Genomic DNA, 13007 nt, shown 5'->3' with positions numbered 1-13007 from the left:
TTTTTTTAGTCCATGAGGAAAACATAAGAACTCTTAGTTTCTGTGGGAAGTGGAAGTGTAGAACACAGTAAAGAGAAGAGTCCCATGACAATGAACAGTATTAATGATTAATGTTTTTGCCTGCAAAAAATTGTCTCTAATTTCTACTCCTTTAACTCTAGAAAGTCAGTTTGAATGAAATACTTTCATTTTATTTTTGGTGTAGGAGAAAATGGCTTGCTTATCTTTTAGTGGGGAATTCTGATAGTGGGTTGTTCCCTAACAGAAATGGAATTTAACTTTTTTCCGTATTACACATTAACTTACTGACACCAGCCGTTCCTCCAAAAAAATGGGAAAAGTTTGATCCTTCTCCCAGGTGCCAGATTTAATAAATGGAGGGACTCTGGCTGAACTCTATTCCCAYTGAAGTTTGTAAGAAAACTGTTGGAGAGGTAAATAAGAGCAAAGCTAGGCCAGTGGTGAAAGCATTTGCAGATCTCCTATTACTTACACAACATTCTCATTTAGTTGATTTTGCTTATAAAAATGGAAAATTATTTTAATATTTTAAACTTTCAGGAATAAAGCTCCAGTTTCTAACACAGTAGAAATCATACACTACTGCTTCATCTCTTCTGCTTACATAAGACTCCTTCTCATATTTATATTCTTGTTATAATTTGGAGAATTCTCAGWATGGCTTAAATTAAAATCTTTCACATTTTAATTTTTTTTAAGTAAAGAGGAATGCACAGGCTTTTCTAGGCTAAACCTTGTAACTAATAAAACATCAAAGAAAGATGATGAAAGAGATACAAAGATAGTATATGTAAATGCTACCAAGTGATCGTAGGTTATAAGAGGAATTTAGTATAGCAAAGATTTGGAATTGCCAATTGAGATTTAAAAAAAAAATGAACCACTAAAATTTTACCTCAAGATTCACTAAGGAGCTTTAACTATGTATTTCCCTCTAGAATCCTTGGAAGTTGCCTAAGTACACCTCTGCTTCGCTTTCTAAATTTAGGGCTGGTGTGCACTCTCTRCATAAACTACGCCAAAGGTGGCCCAGACTCGCCTCTGTGGGGTGTTCCTTCCACTGCCATGTCCCCCAAAAGCTGTCTCCAGTGACACTGTATGGGGCTCCTGTTCAGCCAGGGTAGCTGAGTTCCCAGAGCTACCATATTTCTGGAGATTCTCCGTCTGCCCCTGAGCTCACGGGGAAAATCGGCAGAAATTGCTGAGGGTAAACTGAGTAACTTCCATCTCTGCTGTGTGACTGCGCTGATCCAAGTCCTCCACTGTTAGGCAGTCATCAATCATTTTTCCACCTCACTTATGGCCAAATTCCATTCTCAGATGTACATTCGCAAATCCTGTTGACGTCAGTGGTTAGCGGTTTACCAAAGGAGAAGAATTTAACTCTTCATATAGTTTTCTCTGCTGTCTAGAAATCCTTTTTGCTTTTCCTCAGGCAATAATTTTCTCCTAGATTTATATTTAAATTTTAATGTCATAAAACATTAAAAGGCTGACATTGCAGCTGTCTTTTTTCACCTCACTGAGCCGATAAAAATCTTTCTAAAGCTGATGGTGATCCCTTTGCRGTCCTGTTTTGATTGGTAGGACACCCTGATAGGAAACAGGGTACACTGACAAACTTAGATTTACAGAAGCCTCATGGGGAAAAATGTCTCATGTCTTGGGATTTGCTTAAAAAGAACTAGGGAAAAGAGTCTGTTGAAATGAAAAAAAAAAAAAAAAAAAAAAAAAAAAAAAAAAAAAAAAAANCATTCAGCATTTCAGGGTACCTTGTTATGACATCCCAAGTCATCCAAAGGGCCATTAGGAACTAGACTGTTTTTTAAAAATACAACCTTATTTTATGTGGCTGGTGTGCTCTAAGGACTAAATGAACTTCCTGAGCATACAGTGCTTTGGTGTATTTTTGAGGGCTAGGATGAACCCTTGTGAGCCCATTTTAGCAACAAATATATTGTAGTCCTGAGAGCTGCAATTTTGTTTTATCGGAATCTTTCTTCTCAAGCTAGAAATGAAAATGCTCTTTATTTTCAAACGTGGGAGATATCCTGGCTAGCTTTTAAGTTTACTCTCAACTGTGCAATTTACTGCTGATTCAGCAACTTCAGATAGTTTGAAACTCAGTCTGGGATGTGTGGCTGAAGTGGGAAGATATTAATCTCCAGACCTCAGCTACTCCTACCTAGTAACATCACTGGTTGGTAAAATGTAGTCCAGCAGAACTGGCTCACCAGGACAGGTCMGTCTTTCCTTAGGATGTCCTTGCATGTTCTCAGAGGTCATAAAGTGTTTCATGGGGTAACATCAGTCTCTGGGAGGAGGAAAATAAAGGGAAGAAAACTAAGGATTTGGACATTCACAACTCCCTTCAAGAATCTGGATTTCTTCTTTTCCAACACAACTTTCTATTAGCTGAACCTGGTTCGGGGCCAACCGCTGAATCCTCACTCTGCAGGCTGCAGCTCAGCTGCACAGTAGTATCTTTACATCTGTGCCAGCTAGGGTTATTACTGAGTTTTATAACTTCTGCTATAAATAAAGCCTTGTCATCTAAGCATTCAATTTAAATACCTCTCAGTTTATTTTTGAACACTGGAAGTTAATAATAAATATCATCTTTGTTTTCTAATTTTTTTACTGAGTTGATTTAAATGCTCTTGACAGCTCCAATCCAATCCTCCCATCCAAGCTGACAAGCATGACATGCATCTCTGCATACAAGCTCTCAATTATGCATAATCCAATGTTTTCTAGGGTTTTAATTGAATCACTAGTCTCAAACTTGTTATTTTTAATTTACAACATTTGATTTCTGACACCGGCCCCTGTATGTCATAAATTATGCAGGCAAGAGCCTTAGTTGTGTGGGTGATTAAAAAAAACTAATTAGGCATGATTAAAAAAAAATAAAACAGAGACCTCTTAAATATGTGCATGTTACCATGTAAGAGAGGCTTATTTCTCTGGAAATGCCTGGGTGATTTTTTTTTTTAAGAGATTATGTTCAGTTCAGTACAATTTGATTGATTTTGACAGAAATGAAAGAAAATGTAGAATTTTTTCTTCCTGCATATATACCAGAAATTGCATTACATGCCCGTTGATGTGAATTTCTCCCACAGCTCATTGAATGTAATTTTGTTAAGTGGGCAGGAAAATGAATATGAAGAAAACTGAATAGAATCCAACATTTTCCTTGGCACCAGTAGCAAAGTGAGACATGGCATATATAGATATAAATATATGTATATATATATGTGAGGTACAATTAGAGGTATTAACATTTTATGCCTCAGCTAATAGCAGCAAAAAGGAAAATGTGGAGAATCTTAAACACCACTAAAAGATAGCAGAGGAACAATGTGCCTGAGAAGGCTATAGCACTGTGGCAGCAAATTAAAGGCAAAGAATGATTTTCTCTTAAATGAATTAAAGAAATTACAAATGTACTTGCTACTTGAACTTGCAGATGTTTATTATTAATATTCACTAACAGCTTAAATCTGGCTTTTTAAAATACACTGTGTCAAAAAGAACATAATCTCCACACTTTTTAGCATGTTCTTATGCCAACAATCTGGGGAAAAATGGGGAAGAATCATTGCTTCCTGTCAGCTGTGCTATATAGTCTCTGTGTTCTTAGCCTCGAGTCTGTGCACAATGGACATTCACAGTACAGCTGCTTTATCACCCTAAATTAGGCTGTGGTGATAATATGCATGAACTAAGGAGTTGCTTCATCACAAACTTCCAGTTCAGGGAAGAAATTAAACTTATACTCAATGTTGAACCAGTAAGTAKCTCCAGCAATGCTGCTCTTCCGCTTGCGCGCAGTCGTATGCTTAAACAATTTGCTGGATTGGGACCAAAAACTCAGATGGAGGTGCCTGAGGAAGAGCTGGCAGATTTGTTAACACCCTTAGCAGCTTTAAAAATTCATGGTTCTGATTGAAAATCCAGGATGATCAGTAGATCCTCCACAAAACTCACTGTGAATTCTGGATCTGAGGTGACGTTTCACCTGCATCAGGCAGATTATATTTCACAAGAACAGGGATATTTAAACTACTGATATCCCCAGAAATACGTCATTTGAAAAGCTCTTTTCCTTTCCCCATGAGGAGGCCACATCAGAAAAGAGACAAGGATGTTGGATAAGTCTGAGGGGGAAACCGAAATGGAGGGCTGAGCCCTCAATATTTTTCTACGKTGGGCAAAAGTAAAAAAGCAAGATAAAAATCCACCCTTCAARTTCAGCCATCCTGAGGCGACACTATGGGACGAAAGGGTCACAAAGAATACAACAAGGAGTTGAGGAATATCACAATTCTTGACWCGTCAGCTGCATGAGTGTCCACAGCTGCTGCCTGTTGCTCAGAATGGTTAGGGGATACACTGTAATTTGAAGCTCATTGAAGTTTATGAAAATTCACGATGTTCGTAAATAAGCTGTAAAGAAAAACCTATATGTTTGTCATTATACCCAAACAGCTTTTTTTTTTTTTTTTTTTTTTTTTTTTTTTTTTTTTTTTTTTTTTTTTTTTTTTTTTTTTTTTTTTTTAAATCAAGAAATATGAGTGCTTGGACATGGAAGAAAAGAGGTTTGAATTCTCTTCAAAGTGATCCTCCTCTAAGTTTTGAGAAATATTTCGAATGTGACCTGGCAATGAAATTGGAGATAAACCGAAATATGATGATACCATGCTCAAACATTTTATCTTCTCCTACCTGAAGGCCTGTCTGAACTGGCCAGAGATCTGTTTTAAAATTTGGAAAGAGCTTCATATTTCTAAGAAAAAGTCAGAGGGAAAATCTAAGGCTTATCTGCAATTTCAAATGTTAGAGGAGATACCAAATTACAARTATTGAAGGTAAAAGAGATACACTATAATTGTACTCTCATGTTTTCATATCAGTCTTCTATATCTGGATTATGTTCAGTTACTGCTCATGTTCTTAAAAGCTCTACTAGAAATGCTGAATACTTTTGCAAATCCAATTTCTATTTAGAGGGCATCTTCTAACTTAAATAGATCTAACCAAAACATTCATTTTTTACCAATAGAATCTAAGGTTTCCCTCAAAAGAGGGAGGGTCTTTTGCAGAAGACATAATTAGAGATGAAACCATGAATTTTCAAAAAGCTCTTCAACCATTGTGGTCAAAGTGGTTATAAATCTCCTAAGGTCTGTACTACAGCTGGCCTTGGTATTAGTGCACAGGGATAGTGGAATAGGCAAGGGAGGAACAGCTTCCTTCTCTTGGGTAGCTTGCTCTCAAAGACTTAACAAAACAGAAACAAAACAGTAGAAGTGCTGTAAAGATAATAGAGTGCGTGAAGAATTTGAYGGTGGCCATAATTTTTTTATAACAACAGCCTTCAGCCAGAAAACTCCTAAAATGAAACTTAAAGCAAATCAAGGCTTAAGATTGGATCTGTTTCAGTACATTAATATAATAGGCAAACCCACATCATCTAAAGTTCTTAAGAAATCTGTCAGGTATTTTAAATTTAAACTAGATAGGCTTGTAATTGCAAAGAGCCTTTCTTAGTCTAATTCTTGCAATAATTAGAAACCTTTCTCTAATTTCTCTGTGGACACTTTCTAAACAAATGTTCTATTTCCTACTTTGTCCTTCAGCATAAATAACTCYCTCTCTCGTCATTACTATTTGGATAATATACTTTAGGATAGCTGTCCTATTTTCTCATAGTTTTGCTTTTGCCAAATTTAGTTAGTCTGTTCCTCCTTCTTTGGCTGAAATAAATATTCAAATTGTCTAACCTACATCATCTCTGTCCTCTTATATATGTCCTAATATAATTTCATGAATATACGAATAACTGTCCACACAAATGCTGGCAGTGAGGGGTTGGGCATGAACTGGCAATGTGCACTTGTAGCCCAGGAAGACAAACACATCTRGGGCAGCATCAAAAGGAGTGTGGCCAGCAGGGTGAAGGAGGTGACACTGCCCCTCTACTCTGCTCTCATGAGAACCCACCTGGAGTGCTGCATCAGCTCCAACATCCTCAGCATAGCTGACATGGACCTGTTTGAGCAAATCCAGAGGAGGGCCACCAAGATGATTAGAGGGATGGAGCACCCTGCTATGAGGAAAGAGAGAGAATTGGATTTGTTCAGCCTGGAAAAGTGGAGGCTACTGAGTGACCTAATTGTGGCTCTCCGGTACCTGAAGGGAACCTATAAGAAACATGGAGAGATACTTTTTAGAAGGGAACATAGAGAGAGGACAAAGGGGAATGACTTCAAACTGAAACTAGATTTAGGTTAGATATTAGGAAGAAATTCTTTACTGCCAGGATGATAAGGCACTGGAGCAGGTTGCCTGTAGAAGTGGTRGAAGYCCCATCCCTGGAAGTTTTCCAAACCACATTGTTTGGTGTTTTGAGCAAGCTGGTCTACTGGAATGTCTCCCAGCCCTTGGCAGGAGGGCTGAAACTAGTTCATCTTGAAGGTCCCTTCCAATCCAACCATTCTATGATTGTATGATAACTACAGGCCTTTTTCTTTTCCCTTTATACCTCCTTTTTCTAGCTCTACTCAATCTCATCACTTTTATTTAATGTCCTTCACCACAATTTATCTCARTTTAACTCAGATGTCTACAGTGTCATTTAATACATCTGAGCTAGTTATCCTAAACTGGTCTTCTTATAATAYGGCTCTTCTGACTGCTCCCACACTTTTATATGAGTAAAGGAGATGCATGACTGCAAAAATGCTTCTTTCTCTCTTTTCTTCAATTAACCTAGAACTGAAGCTAGGTATTCACTAAGATACTAGTTTCTTCTTCCTGCTTACAAAAAGTGAGAAGCTTTTCTTTGAAGCCTCTGAATAGATGCTTGTTTGAAGTTCCTAGGTCACAAACCTATATTGCTACTTCCTTGGCAGTATAAGCAAAATTCTATGCTTCCTTGCACCCAGCTTCTGACAACTGCATATGATGAAGCTGTAGATACAGGTAAACAGGAAAACAACCTCCACAGCCTGTCTCTCATCCTCTAAGAGGGTTACTCATGAGCTCAAAATCAGACAAATCACTCATGGGACAATTTTATAGAAATGCATGTCTTTCTGAGTGGGCTAAACAGGATTGTGAAGAAAGACCCTYCACATGAAAATCCGTCAGCTGGAGGAATCTGAGTAAGACTAGTTTATTCTATCAAATTGAATAGAAAGTGCATGTACATTTTTATTTGTAAGACAGACACCCATTTTTTGCCGCATCTGCTCATCAGTTATTTTACCCACGAATTTCATCATGCCTTCAGCTCTTGGCCTACTATTATATTCCATTCAGGACATAGCACTTCAGAAGTTCTCCTTGTAAGAATTAAGAATAATTCTTTTTGTAGTAATTATTTCCACTTTCATCATCCCACACATTTGTTTGTCTCCTGAGCTCAATATACAAACTTTGTTCTCTGTATGAGATCATAGGAAAAGAACGGTCATTTCAAGAAAAGAAAAGAGAAAAAGTTTGGCCAACACAACAATAACTCCAACTGCAAAGGCCAATGAAGATTAACTAAAAGACCTTTCTCTGTGTTTCTTCAATGAGAATTTGGGTGCCCACATTGCTGTTACTTGAAGACACTGTAGGGCGAAGTCCGTTCTCTAATGAAGGTACTTAAATGGAATGCAATCAATCTTAACAGACATTTCTTTTCTGTGATGAGAACGAAGACTGTAGCAGCTAAATTCTCTGAATTGCCTGAGTTATTCTGGAATAAATCACCCGCAGCTCCAGAACATGTTAGCTGTGTAAACCTGTCAGTCATGATCAGCAAATTGTTAAACATTATAATACAGATGWGGATGTCTTTGATACTCAAGCCCTTGATATAGGTGCTGCAACTTCAACACCAAAGATGTATGTTTCTGCAAGCATGTGAGATGAAATTTTATACCAAAAAGCCTCCACTATTATTCCTTGAAGACTTCTCAGCAAGGATTAGAATATACATATTTCATGTAAAAATCACATAAAAACCAAAATGGCTCTTATTTATGAGTGGGGAAATTCAAAACCTAGAGCTGCAACCTTTACTTAATGCCAAGGCCATGAAAATGCAATGATCTACAGAAATTCACACTTTTGTCTCTGGGGGCATTGTTACAGGCTCAAAAAAGTCAAATTGCTGTTACTTGAGCTTGCAAATAATTTATACCTATCATTTGTCTTATAGTCCTAGCATTTGCCTGCTGTGCTGACCACCTACTCGTGGATGTGTGTTGTTGCAATCTTGTTCTTGACACGGTAACCAGAAGAGAAAAATGTGTTATTTTAGAGTATTTGAAATGTCTGGGACTAATCTACCAAGCTAACCCTAAGAGCTCATACATTGGAAAAAGGTATTTTTTCCAAAGTATTATATCAGGAGTTATCAAGTAATTTTTTTGAAAGTAAAAACTGACTGCAAAAGCCAGTGAGGAATCCCTGCTCTGATTGTCACTTATTTAATTCCTCTTAGYAGTTAAGTATGTATACAAAATCTTTTAAGAAAGATTTCCAACACCAGTACTCCATATTCAATGTAAACATGAAAGTACACATATAAAAAACATTATTCATGTTATTGCCATTTTTTATATTTTAATGCTTTAAATATTAATCTTTCACAACCTTTTCAATCATAAATAACAGAATATTTTGTCAGCCAGAAATGAAATATATGCCTTACTTATCCACTATATTGCAAAACACATTTTTTCTGATGTCTTATATATAATTTCCCAGAGGTTGTGAGTAGGGAGGATTTAAATTAAATATTTCTATATCATGCAGTGAAATCTACATTTTTGGTGCCTATGATTTTCMTTTTCATTGCAGAAAAATTGCTGCAAAATCCAAGCTGAAATCTGAATTGGAATTGTATTTGTTAAAGAGAGGTTATGWGTAATCACTCCAACATTTTCAATCCTTTGGCCAAGGGGACAMATGTGTCAGTATCTTTCTTCTTTAAATTTATTTAACAGAAATAGACAGGAAAAAAGAAAAACTCATTAGATCATCTAGTTCGTCCTGCCAATCTCTGTATCTATCATCTCATCCTGGGAAAGTACTGTAGACAGCCTCTGGGTGTTCTCTACATWTAATGTTGGCAGAATAGGGCCCAAAGTTTTTGTTTCCTTACTACAAGTCACCAAAATAAACAAACAAAAATCCCTCTGAGCTGAAACTAAACAAAAGACAACTACAACCAGCTGACCTAAAAAAGATATGCAGGAGCTGTATATCAACTGAGTTTTCCACCCTTTCACTATTCATTTTTAACACAAAAGCTGATCTTAGTGAATTTGCAATGATGTCAGTCAGGGAAGTGCAGTCCTATTTTTGGCACCAAAAGGAAAGAAGCATTAAACTTTCATATAATAAAATAGCAACATTAGGTTTAGAGAACATAAGAATCAAAATATTCTAATATTTCCCTAGGTTCACTTTAATTCATATCTGTGCCATCAGGAAAATAGCAACAAGATCATAGTGTTGTTGAATTGTTTTTGTCCCACTCCTTCCCTTTCCTTGGCAAATTGAAAAAAGAAAATTGCTTCAAATCAAGAACACTGGTATTTCTTCTTTGTTATTCAAATGGAGGCTGGGACTGCTGAAAACAATTTATTTCCACATACATTTCAATCATGCAATATCAAATTTTATAGAAAAAAAAAAGAGAGAGAGCCAAACCACAGCAAATTTGCATTTAAAAAACTTGACTATTTTTATTTGCCATACGGTATATTGATTTTAATGACTGTCTCAGGTTTTTAAGAGATCATAGCCCCACTTCATTGTAGCTCCAGTGAACCATAACTGTGGCTTAGACTCCTCAAAATATTTGGTCTCACAAGRCAAGAAATATACAGACCTTTTATTTGTAAAGAAGACTCATATTAACACCAATGGTGGTGAAATAAAGTTCTTGGACATATAAGTTCTTGCATTTTTTTTAATATTAGTTTAGTTTAAAAAGTCCATATTTTCCAAAACATCAATCTTTGGCTAATATAATCACAAAAGTTATTTTTGTATATTCTGTGCAATACACATCATATGTTCAGCTGAACATAACAAACCCATCAATTACAAGTTTTCCCACTGGTAAACTCTGGAACTGACAGGGTCTTGCACTGTGATAAAAATTCAATATGAAATCTGAGAATTACTTTGGCATTTCATCATAATCATGTCGCTTCTGGATCATCAAGAGGCAGGTTTCACACCTGAAGAGCACTTCCCTCAGCATTTTTGCTTACCATTGAATGAGAAACTCACTCCTTACTAACTAAAGCTAAAAAGGCAGTAAGGACCTGCATCCAGAGCCTCATGAATTTAATAGAAAAATTCCCAMTGGAATGAAGAGGCTGAGGAGGATCCAGCCCTGAGCAATTTACAGTATGCCTCCTGATTTGTATTTTAAGCCTGGTAGAGATGGAATGAAAAACATTCACTGTACATGTATTGGATATGTTTAATATAATTCCAAGGCATGTGTGTGATTAAGGTATTGGAAATATATGAAAGCAAAAGTAATGTTGCAATATAAAACAYGCACCCATTTATTTTAGTATATTCATGTGCATTCACTGATAAGACTTTCCTGAAGCTTCCAGACAGGCTTTAATGGAAAACAGTGATAAATGCCCCTTACTAGACACTCTCCACTGATCTCATACTAAAAAAATTGCAACACACCAAAATACAAATTTACACCTCCAGTTTAACTTTTGCTTAAGACAACCAGATGTTGGAGCTTCAGTTCACATAGGTTTCTTTCCCACCAAATGTTTCCAAATGGCGATAGCAAACAAAACTAAAGCAAGTCAGAATGTTTCTGTTTTCAGATGAGGTATATCTGATTAGGAAATGCTGAAGTTACTACCAAAGGTTTTTATTGTAAACATTTTAACTAGTATTGCTAAATGCTACTTTTGCTGAACTAAAAAAAAAGTCTGTATAGAATGAATGCAATCTTACTTCTATAAACAGGAACAATCTGTCACAAAGTTTGGTAAATGTGACTCCCAAATTACATTTAACACTGATGCCTGAATGTGAAGTTTCATTGTCCATATCAATGACAGTCTGGTGCTAATTGGGTTTCAATAAAAATTTTACATTCCATTCCAACTTTGAAGATTTTTCCATTAAAAATGGAAAATTCATATYCATTAAGGCAGATAAATCAAGATCTTTGCAAAGAATATATCCTGTTAGTACCCACAGTCCATTCTTCTTAAAATAGAGCATGCAAAATGTTCTCTAAGAGAACATACGAGGAAAATCTCATCCTGAAAATTTCCCAGTTTGCAYGTACTTTTACTCTCATAACTAAATACTGTGAAAAAGATACAGTATAACTGCATGTTTTGAAATCAAAGTGAAGTCAATTAAGTGAAATTATTTTTTGGGCACTCAATAAGTATGGCAATAATTACAGTGTTGYTCAACACCTTTAAACATGGGCAATCTTATTCTGTTGATTGATTACCTTCTGGAATGTCTCAGACTTAATCTCTTAATGGGATTTTTTGTGTGGTTGATGGGGTTTGGGTCGGTACATCCACACAGTGGTATATATGTGCCTGAAGTTGAGTCATTGACAGAGCAGCAGGAAGGACCATGACTGCAAAAATTATCAGCTCCCTGAAATTGCTCCAGGTGGATCCTTACAAATCCATGGGAACTGATTCCAAGAATCCTCAAAGAGCTAGCTGACACCATCACAAAACCACCGCTATGATTTTTGAACAGTCTTGGAAATCCAGACAGGTCCCAGCTAACTGGAGGCTGGCAAATGTTGTCCTGATTTTCAAGAAAGGAAAGAAGGAGGATCCCAGAAACTACGGGCTGGTCAGTCTCACTTCAATTCTTGGGAAAGTTATGGAGAAAATTATTCTGGGAGATACTGAAAAACACCTGAGAGGCAGTGCAGTCATTGGTCCAGCATGGGTTCATGAGAGGAAAGTTCTGCTTATCAAACCTAATATCTTTTTATGACAAGGTAATTCACCTAGTTCATCAAGGGAAGCTGGTTGACCTAATCTTTTTGGATTTCAGTAAAGCTTTCAATACTGTCTCTCACAGTATCCTTCTGGACAAAATGTCCAGCACACAGCTGGATAAACACATCATTGGATGGGTGAGCAACAGGCTCACAGGTCAGGCATAAAGGGTGAATGGGGTGACATCAGACTGGTGACTGTCACTAGGGGGGTTCCACAAGGTTTTGATAGTGGGGAGTCAGCAGGGGAGGCTTCTGTGAGAAGACACCAGAAGCTGCCCCCAGGACAGGACCATTTTCATGCAGCTGCAGGACGGACTCACTGCCAGCTAAAGCTGAGTTCAACAGCAACAGAAGTCTCAGGGGACTGAATTTTCTTCCTTGCCATGTATCTTACCACAGCTCTCATGGTAGCTCTCAATGCTTGATATTATTATGTAAGATTTAAAATCTGCTCAACTCTCAACTATTTTCAAATGAGAAACAACAAGTAAAAGAAGTATTGAAAGTCACTACCATCTATCAATTTCATTTAAATAAAATACTGTTCTTTATGTTGGTATAGTTGTGACTTTATATTAAATGTGTTTTACTAATGATAACTCTTAAAATTATAACAATATTTAAAGCATATCTAACTGGGGTGTAATAATTTAAGTAGCTAAAATATGGTATTCCTAAATATTAATATCATCAAATCTATAAATAAATAGATGTATATTAAAAACTGACAATGTTAGTCCTGAAGATAATTTTGGGGCAACGTAGAAACTGCTCCAAAACAAAATCATGTTTTTAGGTATGTGCAGTGTAGCCTGAATGTTGCAGAATTCTCCACATGCAAAGCTTTCCTTTTCTTTCTAGTCTTGCTGGAAAGCCAGCCAAGGCAAGAGAGTTTAATGCCAAATAACCCTTTTTATCTTGCAGTTCTGCAGAGGAAATAATTTGTGCT

This window comes from Malurus melanocephalus, unplaced genomic scaffold (assembly GCF_030028575.1).
Source record: "Malurus melanocephalus ecotype Western Australia unplaced genomic scaffold, MMel_1.1 scaffold_88, whole genome shotgun sequence".
NCBI lineage: Eukaryota > Metazoa > Chordata > Aves > Passeriformes > Maluridae > Malurus > Malurus melanocephalus.
The sequence above is the reverse complement of the archived record's forward strand: the minus strand, read 5'-3'. Positions refer to the sequence as shown.